The 19,989-nt window shown below is 40.8% G+C and overlaps 1 pseudogene; it reads right to left on the bottom strand.

Annotated features, from left to right (window-relative positions):
- Positions 1 to 931: 931 nt before the first annotated feature.
- On the bottom strand, positions 932 to 19,579 carry LOC128659790 (oocyte zinc finger protein XlCOF6-like; annotated as a pseudogene).
- Between the last annotated feature and the right edge of the window lie 410 nt (positions 19,580 to 19,989).

Here is a 19,989-nt window from a genome sequence, read left to right as displayed (position 1 = left end):
TATACATTATGTGAACACACAAGGATATAGTAACATATCTGTTTATATTTCCACTACCAATGGAAACTATATGTTAGAACATTGCTAAAGAATCAACCTGTTCTAAAATGTTTCTGTCTGCTCTGGTACAGTGTATCAAGTTGTTATATCTACCCCAAACACTCATATTATACAAATCCACCTTACCAATCAATAGCACATATACTTATTTGCTATATAAACCAATGGTTAAACACCAATTACACTCCTCTCTTTTGATTGGTTTCACCTACCTTTATACTGACCTAGAGCAGCAGAGACAATTATCTCTGATGAAGTGCATGTACGCATGTGTGAAACGCGTCAGATAGCTTACCTTGTGTCCTTTGTGAAGCCTGCTCCTTAATAAACTTTTTTGGATTTACCATGAGACTCAGTGTTCTCTCTTCCTCATCTCATATAATATATTAAGCTGTTTCCTTTTATTTCCACTGTAATATAGTATGCTACTAGAGGGGCAGATCAACTATGTCTGGGAGAAAATGTCCAGCGGCCCCCCACAAACTTTTACTTAACTACCCTTTGTGCTGCACAGGGGATTTATGTCTTTCCAATAAGTTATTTGCCGATGCCCAATCTGCAATAACTCACTCCGGTTTTCCTGACAGAGCTGGCGTCTGCTATGCTGATCGGTGTATGGACAGTCTCTGTCATATTCTGGGAAAGGGCCATTCTGCAGAAGTAGTTGTGGACTGGCTTCTGTGTAAAAGGTGTTAGCCACAGTGGGACCTTATTGTTCCGGTCAGATCCATATGTTAGTTAAATTAAATAACAATTGAGAGAACTTGAGAAGCTGAAGCTCAGTGCGACCTGCAAGATGGCTGCCACCCGGTGTTCCCCTAATATTGTGTTTTTAATAATACAAAAAAATAAATATACCTAACACTTGTGCTCTTGATACAAAGGGATTTATCAGACATATAATGTTCCCTTTATATTTACAGTATGTGCTATTTTCAGTTCTTGTGGCTTCTAACTAACATGAAAACATCTAACAGACATAATATCAAGTTACAGAACATGACACACATATTACATACCCAGTATACATGTAGGTTATAGTAGCCATTTAAATTAAACTGATTATGATCACGTATGTACCGGTTACTGATATTGTGTCTCATTAAATAAAATCAGTTTCCCCTCAGTAATTCCTCTGGTATATAACATGTACAATGCTAAGCATCTATTGCTATAAGAAAAGGTTTATTCACATGATGAGCACATTAAATATATCTCCCAGATGTCAATCATTTGAGACTGATGTTCTTGTTTATAGAATTCTCTAACACTCTATTAATATAAAGACTCCTTTATTCTGTAAATGTAATTATTTTCTCCCCTATGTAAAACAAACGTACAACTCCTAACACTGGCATATTAATAAACAACACTGGGGGTGATTTGGTGGTGAATGGTTGTGTAAACTGGTCAGTATGAGGACAGATCTGTATATTCCTGTGTGGTGTTTGGATTCTATCACATTGATATGAGAGAAACTGAGGTGCACATATATAAAGGAACAAAAGACTGCAGGAGAGCACTTCCAATCTGGGGCTTTTATAACTGGGATTTAGAAAGTATTATTTACAATAGGATCCTTTTTGCTGCTTCTATTTAGAGAGTTTGTCCTCTTTAGGATAATTGTAAAGAGTTTATTTGTGTGTAAATATTTGGTGTTTTGTGAAACCTGATTTCAATAAAAACCTTTTTTCCACTTTCCAAACATGTGAAAGGTTTCTTCCCTTGTGAATCCTTTCATGACTTTTCAGCTCACTCTTTTGTGTAAAACATTTCCCACACTCTGTACATGTGAAAGGTTTTTCCCCTGTGTGACTCCTTTCATGAGTATTCAGATTACTCTTAACTGTAAAACATTTCCCACACTCTGTACATTTGAATGGCTTTTCTCCTGTGTGAATCCTTTCATGAGTTTTTATCTTAGTCTTTTGTGTAAAACATTTCCCGCACTCTGTACATTTGAAAGGCTTTTCTCCTGTGTGAATCCTTTCATGAGTTTTAAGACGATTTATTAGTGAAAAACTTTTTCCACACGCTGTACATGTGTAAGGCTTTTCCCCTGTGTGACTCATTTCATGAGTTTTCAGTTTACTCATATGTGTAAAACTTTTTCCACACTCTGTACATGTTAAAGGCTTTTCCCTGTGTGACTCTTTTCATGAGTTTTCAGATTACTCATATGTGTAAAACTTTTTCCACACTCTGTACATGTGAAAGGCTTTTCTCCTGTGTGAATTTTTTTATGATATTTCAGATAACTCTTTTGTGTAAAACTTTTCCCGCACTCTGTACATGTGTAAGGCTTTTCCCCTGTGTGACTCCTTTCATGAGTTTTCAGATGATCCATTTGTGCAAAACATTTTCCACACTCTGTACATGTGAATGGCTTTTCTCCTGTGTGACTAATTTCATGATATTTCAGATGACTCTTTTGTGTAAAACTTTTTCCACACTCTGTACATTTGAATGGCTTTTCTCCTGTGTGAATCCTTTCATGAGTTTTCATCTTAGTCTTTTGTGTAAAACATTTCCCGCACTCTGTACATTTGAAAGGCTTTTCTCCTGTGTGAATCCTTTCATGAGTTTTCAGACAATTTATTAGTGAAAAACTTTTTCCACACGCTGTACATGTGTAAGGCTTTTCCCCTGTGTGACTCATTTCATGAGTTTTCAGTTTACTCATATGTGTAAAACTTTTTCCACACTCTGTACATGTTAAAGGCTTTTCCCCTGTGTGACTCTTTTCATGAGTTTTCAGATTACTCATATGTGTAAAGCTTTTTCCACACTCTGTACATGTGAAAGGCTTTTCTCCTGTGTGAATTTTTTTATGATATTTCAGATAACTCTTTTGTGTAAAACTTTTCCCACACTCTGTACATGTGTAAGGCTTTTCCCCTGTGTGACTCCTTTCATGAGTTTTCAGATGATCCATTTGTGCAAAACATTTTCCACACTCTGTACATGTGAATGGCTTTTCTTCTGTGTGACTAATTTCATGATATTTCAGATGACTCTTTTGTGTAAAACTTTTTCCACACTCTATACATGTGAAAGGCTTTTCTCCTGTGTGACTCTTTTCATGAGTTTTCAGATTACTCATATGTGTAAAAGATTTTCCACACTCTGTACATGTGAAAGGCTTTTCTCCTGTGTGAATCCTTTCATGTCTTCTCAGATTACTCATACGTGTAAATGATTTTCCACACTCTGTACATGTGAAAGGCTTTTCTCCTGTGTGAATCCTTTCATGAGTTTTCAGATGACACATATGTGTAAAAGATTTTCCACACTCTGTACATGTGAAATGCTTTTCTCCTGCATTATTCTTTTTATAAGTTTTCAGATGATCCATTTGTGTAAAACTGTTTTCACACTCTGTACAGCTAAATGTTTTCTCCCCTGTGTGGGTCCTTTCATGAGCTATAAGTTTTGTCATTCGTGTAAAACTATTTCCACACTCAGGACATGTGTTTGACTTTTTACCTGTGTGAATTTTGTGGTGTTCTAGGAGATGAGAATTACATGTTAAGCCTTTCTCACATTCTATACATTTGAAAGGTTTCTCCATTGTATGAATCATTTGGTTAGACTGCAGACGTTTCCCTTCTTTAATATGTTTTGAGTACTCAGTAAATATGTGTGGTTTATCCTCAGGTATAATCATTTCACTAGATAAGTCATAAATATTATCCTCTTGTTTGATGACTAAATTACTCTCTGTATATAATGATTGCTTCACAGTTCCTGACAATTTATCATCTTCTTTAAATATCTGCTGTGATTTCCCCAATGTTTGTGAATAGTCATTAGTGTCTAAGACGTTTGGAGTCTGTGGTATCATTCTGATGCTTCCTGTAGTGAAGAATGCAGGTGAACTATTCATGTGTTTGTCTACATAAAAAGAAATGAAATAAAGACAAATAATATTTATTCTTTATAATATAATCCATCTTAATAAAAAAAATCATATTGTTCTTTTATACGCAACAAAATGTCTTCCGTTTTGTGTTTATTTTTAAATGTATTTACCTGTAAATCATACACTTAAAAAATGGATGACAAAGAATGTTGCACAATGTTCTCAGCCAGGGAACAAGTACATCTGTATTCTGGTCAAAAGAAGTGGCACCCACCATCCTCTTTTAACATTGCACAAGCAACTGCACATACAGCCCTGCCTAGCTCATGCTCAATAAGTTGGGTGAGAACAGGATGTCTTATTCATCACGGACTATTAACCAGTTTGATATGTTTTGAGAGGGTAATAAGCAGTGATTTTACATTACTTTTAAGCTTTCAGCTGTAGTTTTCTTTCATATTGGCAAAAGTCCATGAGCTAGTGACGTATGGGATATACAATCCTATCAGGAAGGGCAAAGTTTCCCAAACCTCAAAATGCCTATAAATACATCCCTCACCACACCCACAATTCAGTTTAACGAATAGCCAAGTAGTGGGGTGATAAGAAAGGAGTAAAAAGCATCAACAAAGGAATTTGGAAATAATTGTGCTTTATACAAAAGAAATCATAACCACCATAAAAAGGGTGGGCCTCATGGACTCTTGCCAATATGAAAAAAACAAAATTTATGCTTACCTGATAAATTCCTTTCTCCTGTAGTGTGGTCAGTCCACGGGTCATCATTACTTGTGGGATATTTGCTCCTCCCCAACAGGAAGTGCAAGAGGATCACCCAAGCAGAGCTGCTATATAGCTCCTCCCCTCTATGTCACACCCAGTCATTCGACCGAGAACCAACGAGAAAGGAGAAGCTAAAGGGTGCAGTGGTGACTGGAGTATAATTTAAAATTTTAGACCTGCCATAAAAAACAGGGCGGGCCGTGGACTGACCACACTACAGGAGAAAGGAATTTATCAGGTAAGCATAAATTTTGTTTTCTCCTGTTAAGTGTGGTCAGTCCACGGGTCATCATTACTTGTGGGATACCAATACCAAAGCTAAAGTACACGGATTACGGGAGGGACAGGCAGGATCTTTATACGGAAGGAACCACTGCCTGAAGAACCTTTCTCCCAAAAACAGCCTCCGAAAAAGCAAAAGTGTCAAATTTGTAAAATTTGGAAAAAGTATGAAGCGAAGACCAAGTTGCAGCCTTGCAAATCTGTTCAACAGAGGCCTCATTCTTAAAGGCCCAAGTGGAAGCCACAGCTCTAGTGGAATGAGCTGTAATTCTTTCAGGAGGCTGCTGTCCAGCAGTCTCATAAGCTAAACGTATTATGCTACGAAGCCAAAAAGAGAGAGAGGTAGCAGAAGCTTTTTGACCTCTCCTCTGACCAGAATAAACGACAAACAGGGAAGACGTTTGTCGAAAATCTTTAGTTGCCTGTAAATAAAATTTCAAGGCACAAACTACAGGGAGTGCAGAATTATTAGGCAAGTTGTATTTTTGAGGATTAATTTTATTATTGAACAACAACCATGTTCTCAATGAACCCAAAAAACTCATTAATATCAAAGCTGAATAGTTTTGGAAGTAGTTTTTAGTTTGTTTTTAGTTATAGCTATTTTAGGGGGATATCTGTGTGTGCAGGTGACTATTACTGTGCATAATTATTAGGCAACTTAACAAAAAACAAATATATACCCATTTCAATTATTTATTTTTACCAGTGAAACCAATATAACATCTCAACATTCACAAATATACATTTCTGACATTCAAAAACAAAACAAAAACAAATCAGTGACAATATAGCCACCTTTCTTTGCAAGGACACTCAAAAGCCTGCCATCCATGGATTCTGTCAGTGTTTTGATCTGTTCACCATCAACATTGCGTGCAGCAGCAACCACAGCCTCCCAGACACTGTTCAGAGAGGTGTACTGTTTTCCCTCCTTGTAAATCTCACATTTGATGATGGACCACAGGTTCTCAATGGGGTTCAGATCAGGTGAACAAGGAGGCCATGTCATTAGATTTTCTTCTTTTATACCCTTTCTTGCCAGCAACGCTGTGGAGTACTTGGACGCGTGTGATGGAGCATTGTCCTGCATGAAAATCATGTTTTTCTTGAAGGATGCAGACTTCTTCCTGTACCACTGCTTGAAGAAGGTGTCTTCCAGAAACTGGCAGTAGGACTGGGAGTTGAGCTTGACTCCATCCTCAACCCGAAAAGGCCCCACAAGCTCATCTTTGATGATACCAGCCCAAACCAGTACTCCACCTCCACCTTGCTGGCGTCTGAGTCGGACTGGAGCTCTCTGCCCTTTACCAATCCAGCCACTGGCCCATCCATCTGGCCCATCAAGACTCACTCTCATTTCATCAGTCCATAAAACCTTAGAAAAATCAGTCTTGAGATATTTCTTGGCCCAGTCTTGACGTTTCAGCTTCTGTGTCTTGTTCAGTGGTGGTCGTCTTTCAGCCTTTCTTACCGTGGCCATGTCTCTGAGTATTGCACACCTTGTGCTTTTGGGCACTCCAGTGATGTTGCAGCTCTGAAATATGGCCAAACTGGTGGCAAGTGGCATCTTGGCAGCTGCACGCTTGACTTTTCTCAGTTCATGGGCAGTTATTTTGCGCCTTGGTTTTTCCACACGCTTCTTGCGACCCTGTTGACTATTTTGAATGAAATGCTTGATTGTTCGATGATCACGCTTCAGAAGCTTTGCAATTTTAAGAGTGCTGCATCCCTCTGCAAGATATCTCACTATTTTTGACTTTTCTGAGCCTGTCAAGTGCTTCTTTTGAACCATTTTGCCAAAGGAAAGGAAGTTGCCTAATAATTATGCACACCTGATATAGGGTGTTGATGTCATTAGACCACACCCCTTCTCATTACAGAGATGCACATCACCTAATATGCTTAATTGGTAGTAGGCTTTCGAGCCTATACAGCTTGGAGTAAGACAACATGCATAAAGAGGATGATGTGGTCAAAATACTCATTTGCCTAATAATTCTGCACTCCCTGTACATCCAGATTGTGTAGAAGTCGTTCCTTCTTTGAAGAAGGATTTGGACACAAGGATGGAACAACAATCTCTTGATTGATATTCCTGTTAGTGACTACCTTAGGTAAAAACCCAGGTTTAGTACGCAGAACTACCTTGTCTGAGTGAAAAATCAGATAAGGAGAATCACAATGTAAGGCTGATAACTCAGACTCTTCGAGCCGAGGAAATAGCCATTAAAAACAGAACTTTCCAAGATAACAATTTTATATCAATGGAATGAAGGGGTTCAAACGGAACACCCTGTAAAACGTTAAGAACTAGGTTTAAACTCCATGGCGGAGCAACAGTTTTAAACACAGGCTTAATCCTGGCCAAAGCCTGACAAAAAGCCTGAACGTCTGGAACTTCTGACAGACGTTTGTGTAACAGAATGGACAGAGCTGAAATCTGTCCCTTTAAGGAACTAGCGGATAAACCCTTTTCTAAACCTTCTTGTAGAAAAGACAATATCCTAGGAATCCTAACCTTACTCCAAGAGTAACCTTTGGATTCGCACCAATATAGGTATTTACGCCATATTTTATGGTAAATCTTTCTGGTAACAGGCTTCCTAGCCTGTATTAAGGTATCAATTACTGACTCAGAAAATCCACGTTTTGATAAAATCAAGCGTTCAATTTCCAGGCAGTCAGCTTCAGAGAAATTAGATTTTGATGTTTGAAGGGACCCTCAATCAGAAGGTCCTGTCTCAGAGGCAGAGACCAAGGTGGACAGGATGACATGTCCACTAGATCTGCATACCAGGTCCTGCGTGGCCACGCAGGCGCTATTAGAATCACCGATGCTCTCTCCTGTTTGATCCTGGCAATCAATCGAGGAAGCATCGGGAAGGGTGGAAACACATAAGCCCTCCCGAAGGTCCAAGGTGCTGTCAAAGCATCTACCAGGGCCGCTCCCGGATCCCTGGATCTGGACCCGTAACAAGGAAGCTTGGCGTTCTGTCGAGACGCCATGAGATCTATTTCTGGTTTGCCCCAACGTCGAAGTATTTGGGCAAAGACCTCCGGATGAAGTTCCCACTCCCCCGGATGAAAAGTCTGACGACTTAGGAAATCCGCCTCCCAGTTCTCCACTCCCGGGATGTGGATTGCTGATAGGTGGCAAGAGTGAGACTCTGCCCAGTGAATTATCTTTGATACTTCCATCATCGCTAGGGAGCTTCTTGTCCCTCCTTGATGGTTGATGTAAGCTACAGTCGTGATGTTGTCCGACTGAAACCTGATGAACCCCCGAGTTGTTAACTGGGGCCAAGCCAGAAGGGCATTGAGAACTGCTCTCAATTCCAGAATGTTTATTGGCAGGAGACTCTCCTCCTGAGACCATGATCCCTGAGCCTTCAGAGAATTCCAGACAGCGCCCCAACCTAGCAGGCTGGCGTCTGTTGTTACAATTGTCCAATCTGGCCTGCTGAATGGCATCCCCCTGGACAGATGTGGCCGAGAAAGCCACCATAGAAGAGAATTTCTGGTCTCTTGATCCAGATTCAGAGTAGGGGACAAATCTGAGTAATCCCCATTCCACTGACTTAGCATGCACAATTGCAGTGGTCTGAGATGTAGGCGTGCAAAGGGTACTATGTCCATTGCCGCTACCATTAAGCCGATCACCTCCATGCATTGAGCCACTGACGGGTGTTGAATGGAATGAAGGACACGGCAAGCATTTTGAAGCTTTGTTAACCTGTCTTCTGTCAGGTAGATCTTCATTTCTACAGAATCTATAAGCGTCCCCAAGAAGGGAACTCTTGTGAGTGGAAAGAGAGAACTCTTCTTTTCGTTTACCTTCCACCCATGCGATCTTAGAAATGCCAGTACTAACTCTGTATGAGACTTGGCAGTTTGAAAGCTTGAAGCTTGAATCAGAATGTCGTCTAGGTACGGAGCTACCGAAATTCCTCGTGGTCTTAGCACCGCCAGAAGAGCACCCAGAACCTTTGTGAAGATTCTTGGAGCCGTAGCCAACCCGAATGGAAGAGCTACAAACTGGTAATGCCTGTCTAGGAAGGCAAACCTTAGATACCGGTAATGATCTCTGTGAATCGGTATGTGAAGGTAAGCATCCTTTAAATCCACTGTGGTCATGTACTGACCCTTTTGGATCATGGGTAGAATTGTCCGAATAGTTTCCATTTTGAACGATGGAACTCTTAGGAATTTGTTTAGGATCTTTAAATCCAAGATTGGTCTAAAGGTTCCTTCTTTCTTGGGAACCACAAACAGATTTGAGTAAAACCCCTGTCCGTGTTCCGACCGCGGAACCGGATGGATTACTCCCATTAGTAACAGATCTTGTACACAGCGTAGAAACGCCTCTTTCTTTATTTGGTTTGTTGACAACCTTGACAGATGGAATCTCCCTTTTGGGGGAGAGGATTTGAAGTCCAGAAGATATCCCTGAGATATGATCTCTAACGCCCAGGGATCCTGGACATCTCTTGCCCAAGCCTGGGCGAAGAGAGAAAGTCTGCCCCCCACTAGATCCGTTCCCGGATCGGGGGCCCTCAATTCATGCTGTCTTAGGAGCAGCAGCAGGTTTTCTGGCCTGCTTGCCCTTGTTCCAGGACTGGTTAGGTCTCCAGCCTTGTCTGCAGCGAGCAACAGCTCCTTCCTGCTTTGGTGCAGAGGAAGTTGATGCTGCTCCTGCCCTGAAATTAATAAAGGAATGAAAATTAGACTGTCTAGCCCTAGGTTTGGCTCTGTCTTGAGGCAGGGCATGGCCTTTACCTCCTGTAATGTCAGCGATAATTTCTTTCAAACCGGGCCCGAATAAGGTCTGCCCTTTGAAAGGTATGTTAAGTAACTTAGATTTAGAAGTAACGTCAGCTGACCAGGATTTTAGCCACAGTGCTCTGCGTGCCTGAATGGCGAATCCGGAATTCTTAGCCGTAAGTTTAGTTAAATGTACTACGGCATCTGAAACAAATGAATTAGCTAGCTTAAGTGTTTTAAGCCTGTTTGAAATTTCCTCTATAGTTAGTTAGTCAAGAGTCTCTTCCAGGGACTCGGACCAAAAAGCGGCCGCGGCCGTGACAGACGCAATACATGCAAGGGGTTGCAATATAAAACCTTGTTGAACAAACATTTTCTTAAGGTAACCCTCTAATTTTTTATCCATTGGATCTGAAAAGGCACAGCTATCCTCCACCGGGATAGTGGTACGCTTAGCCAGAGTAGAAACCGCTCCCTCCACCTTAGGGATCGTCTGCCATAAGTCCCGTGTGGTGGCGTCTATTGGAAACATTTTTCTAAATACAGGAGGGGGGGAAAAGGGTACACCGGGCCTATCCCACTCCTTAGTAATTATCTCTGTAAGCCTCTTAGGTATAGGAAATACATCAGTACTCGCCGGTACCGCATAGTATCTATCCAGCCTACATAATTTCTCTGGGATTGCAACGGTGTTACAATCATTCAGAGCCGCTAATACCTCCCCTAGCAGTACGTGGAGGTTTTCAAGCTTAAACTTAAAATTAGAAATGTCTGAATCCACTCTATTGGGATCAGAACCGTCACCTGCAGATTGAAGCTCTCCGTCCTCATGTTCCGCATACTGTGACGCAGTATCTGACATGGCCCTAATATTATCAGCGCACTCTGTTCTCACCCCAGAGTGGTCACGCTTCCCTCTAAGTTCTGGTAATTTAGACAAAACTTCAGTCATAACATTAGCCATGTCCTGCAATGTAATTTGTAATGGCCGCCCTGAAGTACCCGGCGTTACAATATCACGCACCTCCCGAGCGGGAGATGCAGGTACTGACACGTGAGGGGAGTTAGTCGGCATAACTTTCCTCTCGTTGTCTGGTGAATGATGTTCAATTTGTACAGATTGACTTTTATTTAAAGTAGCATCAATGCAATTAGTACATAAATTTCTATTGGGCTCCACTTTGGCTTTAGCACATATAGCACAGAGATATTCCTCTGAGTCAGACATGTTTAACACACTAGCAATTAAACCAGCAAACTTGGAAATACTTTTCAATTCACTTTACAAATAGTATGAAAAAAACGTACTGTGCCTTTAAGAAGCACAGAAAATTATGACAGTTGAGTACAATAAAACGGATAAACTATAAAATCAAATTCTTTCCGGTAAAAATACAATTTTAGCAAAGGATTGCCCCCATTAGCAATGGATAACTAACCCTTTAATAGCAGAAAAAATGTACAGAATATAACGTTTTTTATCACAGTCAAAGCACAATCTCACAGGTCTGCTGTGAGTGATTACCTCCCTCAAAATAACTTTTGAAGACCCTTGAGCTCTGTAGAGACGAACCGGATCATGCAGGGAAGAAAAACAGACTTGTGACTGAATTTTTGATGCGTAGTAAAAGCGCCAAATTAAGCCCCTCCCCCTCACACACAACCGTGAGGGAGATCAGTAAACTGTCTTAAATTAAATAAAATGCCCGCCAAGTGGATAAAAATAGTGCCCAAACAATTTTTCACCCAGTACCTCAGAAAATTAAACGATTTAACATGCCAGCAAAACGTTTAACATCAAATAAATGAATTGTCATAGAAAGCCTGCTGCTAGCCGTTTTCACTGCAAAATAGGCTAAAGTTTTATGCATACAGTATTATTCCAGTGAAGTGCCATTCCCCAGAATACTGAAGTGAAAATATACATACATGACAGCCTGATACCAGTTGCTACTACTGCATTTAAGGCTGAACTTACATTATATAGGTATTGGCAGTATTTTCTAGTCAATTCCATTCCTCAGAAAATAATATGCTGCTACATACCTCTTTGCAGGTGAACCTGCCCGCTGTCCCCTGATCTGAAGTTTACCTCACTCCTCAGATGGCCGAGAACAGCAACATGATCTTAACTACTCCGGTTAAAATCATACAGAAACTCAGGTAGATTCTTCTTCAAATTCTCCCTGAGAAGGAACAACACACTCCGGTGCTGTTTTAAAATAACAAACTTTTGATTGAAGTTATAAAAACTAAGTATAATCACAACAGTCCTCTCACACATCCTATCTATTAGTTGGGTGCAAGAGAATGACTGGGTGTGACGTAGAGGGGAGGAGCTATATAGCAGCTCTGCTTGGGTGATCCTCTTGCACTTCCTGTTGGGGAGGAGCAAATATCCCACAAGTAATGATGACCCGTGGACTGACCACACTTAACAGGAGAAAATGAATTTATCAGGTAAGTTCTTACATAAATTATGTTTTCTTTCATGTAATTGGCAAGAGTCCATGAGCTAGTGACATATGGGATAGCAATACCCAAGAAGTGGAACTCCACGCAAGAGTCACTAGAGAGGGAGGGACAAAAATAAAAACAGCCATTTTCCGCTAAAAAAGATTAATCCACAACCCAAAACATAAGTTTAGTCTCATAATTGAAAAGAAAAAACTTAAATCAGAAGAATCAAACTGAAACAGCTGCCTGAAGAACTTTTCAACTGCTTCAGAAGAAGCAAATACATCAAAATGATAGAATTTAGTAAATGTATGCAAAGAAGACCAAGTTGCTGCTTTGCAAATCTGATCAACTGAAGCTTCATTCTTAAAAGCCCAAAAAGTGGAAACTGATCTAGTAGAATGAGCTGTAATTCTCTGAGGCGGGGATTTATCCGACTCCAAATAACTTTATGAATCAAAAGCTTTAACCATGATGCCAAAGAAACGACAGAAGTCTTCTGAACTTTCCTGGAACCAGAAAAGATAACATATAGACTGGAAGTCTTTCTGAAGACTTTAGTAGCTTCAACATAATATTTCAGAGCTCTTACCACATCCAAAGAATGTAAAGATCTCTCCAATGAATTCTTAGGATTAGGACACAAAGAAGGGACAACAATTTCTCTATTGATGTTAGAATTCACAACCTTAGGTAAGAATTTAAATGAAGTCCGCAAAACTGCCTTATCCTGATGAAAATATTCAGAAAAGGAGATTCACAAGAGAGAACAGATAATTCAGAAACTCTTCTAGCAGAAGAGATGGCCAAAAGGAACAACACTTTCCAAGAAAGTAGTTTAATGTCCAAAGAATTCATAGGCTCAAATGGAGGAGCCTGTAAAGCCTTTAAAACCAAAGACTCCAAGGAGGAGAGATTGATTTAATGACAGGCTTGATACGAACCAAAGCTGTACAAAACAGTGAATATCAGGAAGTTTAGCAATTTTTCTGTGGAATAAAACAGAAAGAGCAGAGATTTGTCCTTTCAATTAACTTGCAGACAAACCTTTATCTAAACCATCCTGAAGAAACTGTAAAATTGTAGGAATTCTAAAAGAACACCATGAAATGTAAGTCTTCCAAACGCGATAATAAATCTTTCTAAAAACAGATTTATGAGCCTGTAATATAGTATTAATCACTGAGTCAGAGAAACCTCTATGACTAAGCATTAAGCGTTCAATTTCCATACCTTCAAATGTAATGATTTGAGATCCTGATGGAAAAACGGACCTTGCGATAGAAGGTCTGGCCTTAATGGAAGTGGCCAAGGTTGGCAACTGGACATCCGAACAAGATCCACATACCAAAACCTGTGAGGCCATGCTGGAGCCACCAGCAGCACAAATGATTGCTCCATGATGATTTTGGAGATCACTCTTGGAAGAAGAACTAGAGGCGGGAAAAGCAGGTTGATAACACCAAGGAAGTGTCAACACATCCACTGCTTCCGCATGAGGATCCCTGGATCTGGACAAGTACCTGGGAAGTTTCTTGTTTAGATGAGATGCCATCAGATCTATTTCTGGAAGTCCACACATCTGAACAATTTGAGAAAACACATCTGGGTGGAGAGACCATTCTCCTGGATGTAAAGTCTGACGACTGAGATAATCCGCTTCCCAATGTCTATACCTGGGATATGAACCGCAGAAATTAGACAGGAGCTGGATTCTGCCCAAACAAGTATCCGGGATACTTCTTTTATAGCTTGAGGACTGTGAGTCCCAGCCTCATGATTGACATATGCCACAGTTGTGATATTGTCTGTCTGAAAACAAATGAATGTTTCTCTCTTCAACAGAGGCCAAAATTGAAGAGCCCTGAGAATTGCACGGAGTTCTAAAATATTTTTTGGTAATCTCGCCTCTTGAGATATCCAGACCCCTTGTGCTGTCAGAGATCCCCAAACAGCCCCCCAACCTGAAAGACTTGCATCTGTTGTGATCACAGTCCAGGTTGGATGAACAAAAGAGGCCCCTAGAATCATACGATGGTGATCTAACCACCAAGTCAGAGAGAGTCGAACATTGGGATTTAAGGATATTAATTGTGATATCTTTGTATAATCCCTGCACCAAATGTTCAGCGTACAAAGCTGGAGAGGTCTCATATGAAAAGGAGCAAAGGGGATCGCATCCGATGCTGCAGGAACGTAAAGACTGAGCAAGTAGCAAGATATCGTCCAAATAAGGAAACACTGCAATACCCTGCTCTCTGATTACAGAGAGTAGGGCACCGAGAACCTTTGAAAAGATTCTTGGAGCCGTCGCTAGAAAAAAAGGAAGAGCAACAAATTGGTAATGCTTGTCTAGAAAAGAGAATCTCAGGAACTGATAGTGAAAATATTTGGCGCCAAGTATGACGCACGGCACACACAGAAAGATATTTTTTGGCGCCAAAAATGTCCGGAAATGACACACTCGTGTCACAGAAGACACAACCTTGTGAAGGACTCAGCGTCAACTAAGACGCCAGAAATGAAGAAATTGCATCAACGAACGCACCTTCGCGCCAAAGAAATCTCGTGCCAAAAATGACACAAAGTTTAGCATTTTGCACCCTCGCGAGCCTAATTCTGGCCGCAAAATTAAAAGATAGTCAAATTGAAAAAGACTACAACCCAGGTAAGAAATACAGTTTTTCCTAAAAAAAACATTTCCCAGATATGAAACTGACAGTCTGCAAAAGGAAATATACTGAAAACCTGAATCATGGCAAATATAAGTACAATACATATATTTAGAACTTTATAAAATACATAAAGTGCCAAACCATAGCTGAGAGTGTCTTAAGTAATGAAAACATTCTTACCAAAGACACCCATCCACATATAGCAGATAGCTAAACCAGTACTGAAACGGTTATCAGTAGAGGTAATGGAATATGAGAGTATATCGTCGATCTGAAAAGGGAGGTAGGAGATTAATCTCTACGACCGATAACAGAGAACCTATGAAATAGATCCCGTGAGGAAAACCATTGCATTCAATAGGTGATACTGCCTTCACATCCCTCTGACATTCATTTTACTCTGAGAGGAAACAGGCTTCAAAATGCTGAGAAGCGCATATCAACGTAGAAATCTTAGCACAAACTTACTTCACCACCTCCATAGGAGGCAAAGTTTGTAAAAACTGAATTGTGGGTGTGGTGAGGGGTGTATTTATAGGCATTTTGAGGTTTGGGAAACTTTGCCCCTCCTGGTAGGATTGTATATCCCATATGTCACTAGCTCATGGACTCTTGCCAATTGCATGAAAGAAACATTATTAGTTTAATAATATTTACCGAAAAATTAAGCACACAAATCAGGGGCGGTTCTGGGGTGGGGAACACTCACTGGGAACAAGGTAGTCATTTAAGTTTAGTTATGGGTGTTCCATAAGCGAGGTCAGGGCAGGGGAAGGTGGAGTTGCAGGTGTTCTGAGTAATGAACCAGGTCAGGGGGTGAGGTTAGGCAGTTAGACATGATCTGCATACGAAGAGAGAAGCGCTCTACCAGGAACGAACAACAGCTCAGTGGCTTGTTCTATGGCGATTTACCACCCGGAAGCAGCCTCTTTTAGACCAGTGTGCTTTTCACAGAAGAAAACTTTCCTGAAGTATATCAGTCTGATCCCGCCAAGTAAGGTCAGTCCAGCCCCGAAATACCAGGCAATTCTCCTCTGAACAAGGAACATGACAACCCCAGACAATCGTTTCGGCCTCCTATGGGCCTCGTCAGTGAGGTGCAGCCACATTCCTCTAAGCACACTGGGCAAGGAGTCCACGTCTGGTTTCCCCCATCACCCATAGGGAGACTTCCCCAGGGTCATAATAATTTGCATACGAAGAGAGAAGTGCTCTACCAGGAACGAACAACAGCTCAGTGGCTTGTTCTATGGCGATTTACCACCCGGAAGCAGCCTCTTTTAGACCAGTGTGCTTTTCACAGAAGAAAACTTTCCTGAAGTATATCAGTCTGATCCCGCCAAGTAAGGTCAGTCCAGCCCCGAAATACCAGGCAATTCTCCTCTGAACAAGGAACATGACAACCCCAGACGATCGTTTCGGCCTCCTATGGGCCTCGTCAGTGAGGTGCAGCCACATTCCTCTAAGCACACTGGGCAAGGAGTCCACGTCTGGTTTCCCCCATCACCCATAGGGAGACTTCCCCAGGGTCATAATGTCATGTTCTGTCTCAGGATATCATGTGAGAGCCTCATTGTCTGGAACAGTTGCTTTAAAGGAAGATTAGTAGAAGCCATACTGATTGAAAATGAAAACAAATTTATTTAAACAACAAAATACTTTGTTTAAGCAAATACTTGCAGAATATTTAAATATGCTACTCAGGTATGTTAAGACCACATACAGCAGGAGTGAAAATAAAGAAAACTAGTAAGCAGAGATGCAGATTCAAAAAGGAAAGTCTTTCTCTTGGTAATAACTGAAATGTAAGATTTGCACAAGGCAGAAAACAACTTGTAAACAGGTAGCAGGTTTAAAGGTAAAGTCTTTCTCCTTGTAATTGTGAGTGCAGGAATTGCACAATGCAGGAAACAACTTGCAAACTGGTAACAGGTTTAAAGGTAAAGTCTCTCTCCTTGTAATTGCTGAGTGCGGGAATTGCACAATGCAGGAAACAACTTGCAAACTGGTAACAGGTTTAAAGGTAAAGTCTCTCTCCTTGTAATTGCTGAGTGCAGGAATTGCACAATGCAGGAAACAACTTGCAAACTGGTAACAGGTTTAAAGGTAAAGTCTCTCTCTTTGTAATTGCTGAGTGCGGGAATTGCACAATGCAGGAAACAACTTGCAAACTGGTAACAGGTTTAAAGGTAAAGTCTCTCTCCTTGTAATTGCTGAGTGCAGGAATTGCACAATGCAGGAAACAACTTGCAAACTGGTAACAGGTTTAAAGGTAAAGTCTCTCTCCTTGTAATTGCTGAGTGCAGGAATTGCACAATGCAGGAAACAACTTGCAAACTGGTAACAGGTTTAAAGGTAAAGTCTCTCTCCTTGTAATTGCTGAGTGCAGGAAATGCACAAGGCAGGAAACAAACTTGAAGATTGGTAACAGGTTTAAAGGTAAAGGCTTTCTCCTGGTAATACCTTGTAAACAGGTGCAAAGGAAATCTTTCTCCAAAGAAATACAGGAAACAGGTTCTGACTTGACAAAACAGATCCAATGTGAAGACCAATGCAGACTAAAAGCCATCCTTAAATAGGGAGGTTTTGCACAGGGTTGGTTCTGATTAATTCCAGAATTGAGAACACCTGTGTGTTGCACAGGTGTAATAACAAGTAAGGCAAATAGTTATTTATCAGATCTTTTAAGTTCCTTGCTATTCCTAGAACTGGCTGTGGCTCAACACACAAGCAAACCGACTTGCAAGCACACAGGAATAGTAACCACAGAGCCACAGGTTCAAATCCCCACACAACCCTTCTTAGCAGAATGCCTCCCAGACCTTTTCTTTTTCTTTTTAATCTGGAGGCTTGGTTCCTGACACATAATAATTTGCATACGAAGAGAGAAGCGCTCTACCAGGAACGAACAACAGCTCAGTGGCTTGTTCTATGGCGATTTACCACCTGGAAGCAGCCTCTTTTAGACCAGTGTGCTTTTCACAGAAGAAAACTTTCCTGAAGTATATCAGTCTGATCCCGCCAAGTAAGGTCAGTCCAGCCCCGAAATACCAGGCAATTCTCCTCTGAACAAGGAACATGACAACCCCAGACGATCGTTTCGTCCTCCTATGGGCCTCGTCAGTGAGGTGCAGCCACATTCCTCTAAGCACACTGGGCAAGGAGTCCACGCCTGGTTTCCCCCATCACCCATAGGGAGACTTCCCCAGGGTCATAATAATTTGCATACGAAGAGAGAAGCGCTCTACCAGGAACGAACAACAGCTCAGTGGCTTGTTCTATGGCGATTTACCACCCGGAAGCAGCCTCTTTTAGACCAGTGTGCTTTTCACAGAAGAAAACTTTCCTGAAGTATATCAGTCTGATCCCGCCAAGTAAGGTCAGTCCAGCCCCGAAATACCAGGCAATTCTCCTCTGAACAAGGAACATGTGCCAAAAATGACACAAAGTTTAGCATTTTGCACCCTCGCAAGCCTAATTCTGGCCGCAAAATTAAAAGATAGTCAAATTGAAAAAGACTACAACCCAGGTAAGAAATACATTTTTCCTAAAAAAAACATTTCCCAGATATGAAACTGACAGTCTGCAAAAGGAAATATACTGAAAACCTGAATCATGGCAAATATAAGTACAATACATATATTTAGAACTTTATAAAATACATAAAGTGCCAAACCATAGCTGAGAGTGTCTTAAGTAATGAAAACATTCTTACCAAAGACACCCATCCACATATAGCAGATAGCTAAACCAGTACTGAAACGGTTATCAGTAGAGGTAATGGAATATGAGAGTATATCGTTGATCTGAAAAGGGAGGTAGGAGATTAATCTCTACGACCGATAACAGAGAACCTATGAAATAGATCCCCGTGAGGAAAACCATTGCATTCAATAGGTGATACTGCCTTCACATCCCTCTGACATTCATTTTACTCTGAGAGGAATCAGGCTTCAAAATGCTGAGAAGCGCATATCAACGTAGAAATCTTAGCACAAACTTACTTCACCACCTCCATAGGAGGCAAAGTTTGTAAAAACTGAATTGTGGGTGTGGTGAGGGGTGTATTTATAGGCATTTTGAGGTTTGGGAAACTTTGCCCCTCCTGGTAGGATTGTATATCCCATACGTCACTAGCTCATGGACTCTTGGCAATTGCATGAAAGAAACATTATTAGTTTAATAATATTTACTGAAATATTAAGCACACAAATCAGGGGCGGTTCTGGGGTGGGGAACACTCACTGGGAACAAGGTAGTCATTTAAGTTTAGTTATGGGTGTTCCATAAGCGAGGTCAGGGCAGGGGAAGGTGGAGTTGCAGGTGTTCTGAGTACTGAACCAGGTCAGGGGGTGAGGTTAGGCAGTTAGACATGATCTGTCTAAAAGGACACAGAGGGGGAGTTGTATTTTTTACCCTACTCCTCAGTCCAACAGGAGTTGCTCCTTCTTTATAATGGTCACTGACACAAATGTTCTTAAAAGATGCAGATATAAATATAATAGTTTATATTTGTTTAATAAGTGGTCTATTCTATTTTCCCAGTAATTAAAGTCAGCATAATATCTATTTTACTCACCTAACACATATGAGTTCATGCTGATAACAGGCTCCAATGTCTGTGCTCAGGAAGAAGGTTCCCTTATTCACTCCAGTTACATCAATACCTGATATCTCTCAGTGCTCTGGCCGTGTCTGTAAAAAGTATATTAAATGGTTTAGACAGATAATAATAAATAATGGTTCTGATTAACTGTACGTATGGTATAATTAAAGGCACACATAACAATTCATGTGATACAGATCAGCTGTTTAGGTTATTACATATGTGCAATCGATTCACCACAAGCATTTAGTACAGTTAACACTGTGTGTGTTCTAATTGCCCCTTATAGGGATATTAAAGTCCAAATTAATCTTTCATGATTCAGATAGGGCATGTCATTTTAAGCAACTTGCTAATTTACTTTTATCACCAAATTTGCTTTGGTATCTTTGTATTCTTAGTTGAAAGCTAATCCTAGGAGGCTCCTATGCTAATTTCTAAGCCCTTGAAGGCTGCCTCTTATTTAAATGCATTTGACATTTTTTCATGGCTAGAGGGTG

This window comes from Bombina bombina, chromosome 5, assembly GCF_027579735.1.
Source record: "Bombina bombina isolate aBomBom1 chromosome 5, aBomBom1.pri, whole genome shotgun sequence".
NCBI classification, from domain to species: Eukaryota; Metazoa; Chordata; class Amphibia; order Anura; family Bombinatoridae; genus Bombina; species Bombina bombina.
The sequence above is the reverse complement of the archived record's forward strand: the minus strand, read 5'-3'. Positions and strand labels throughout refer to the sequence as shown.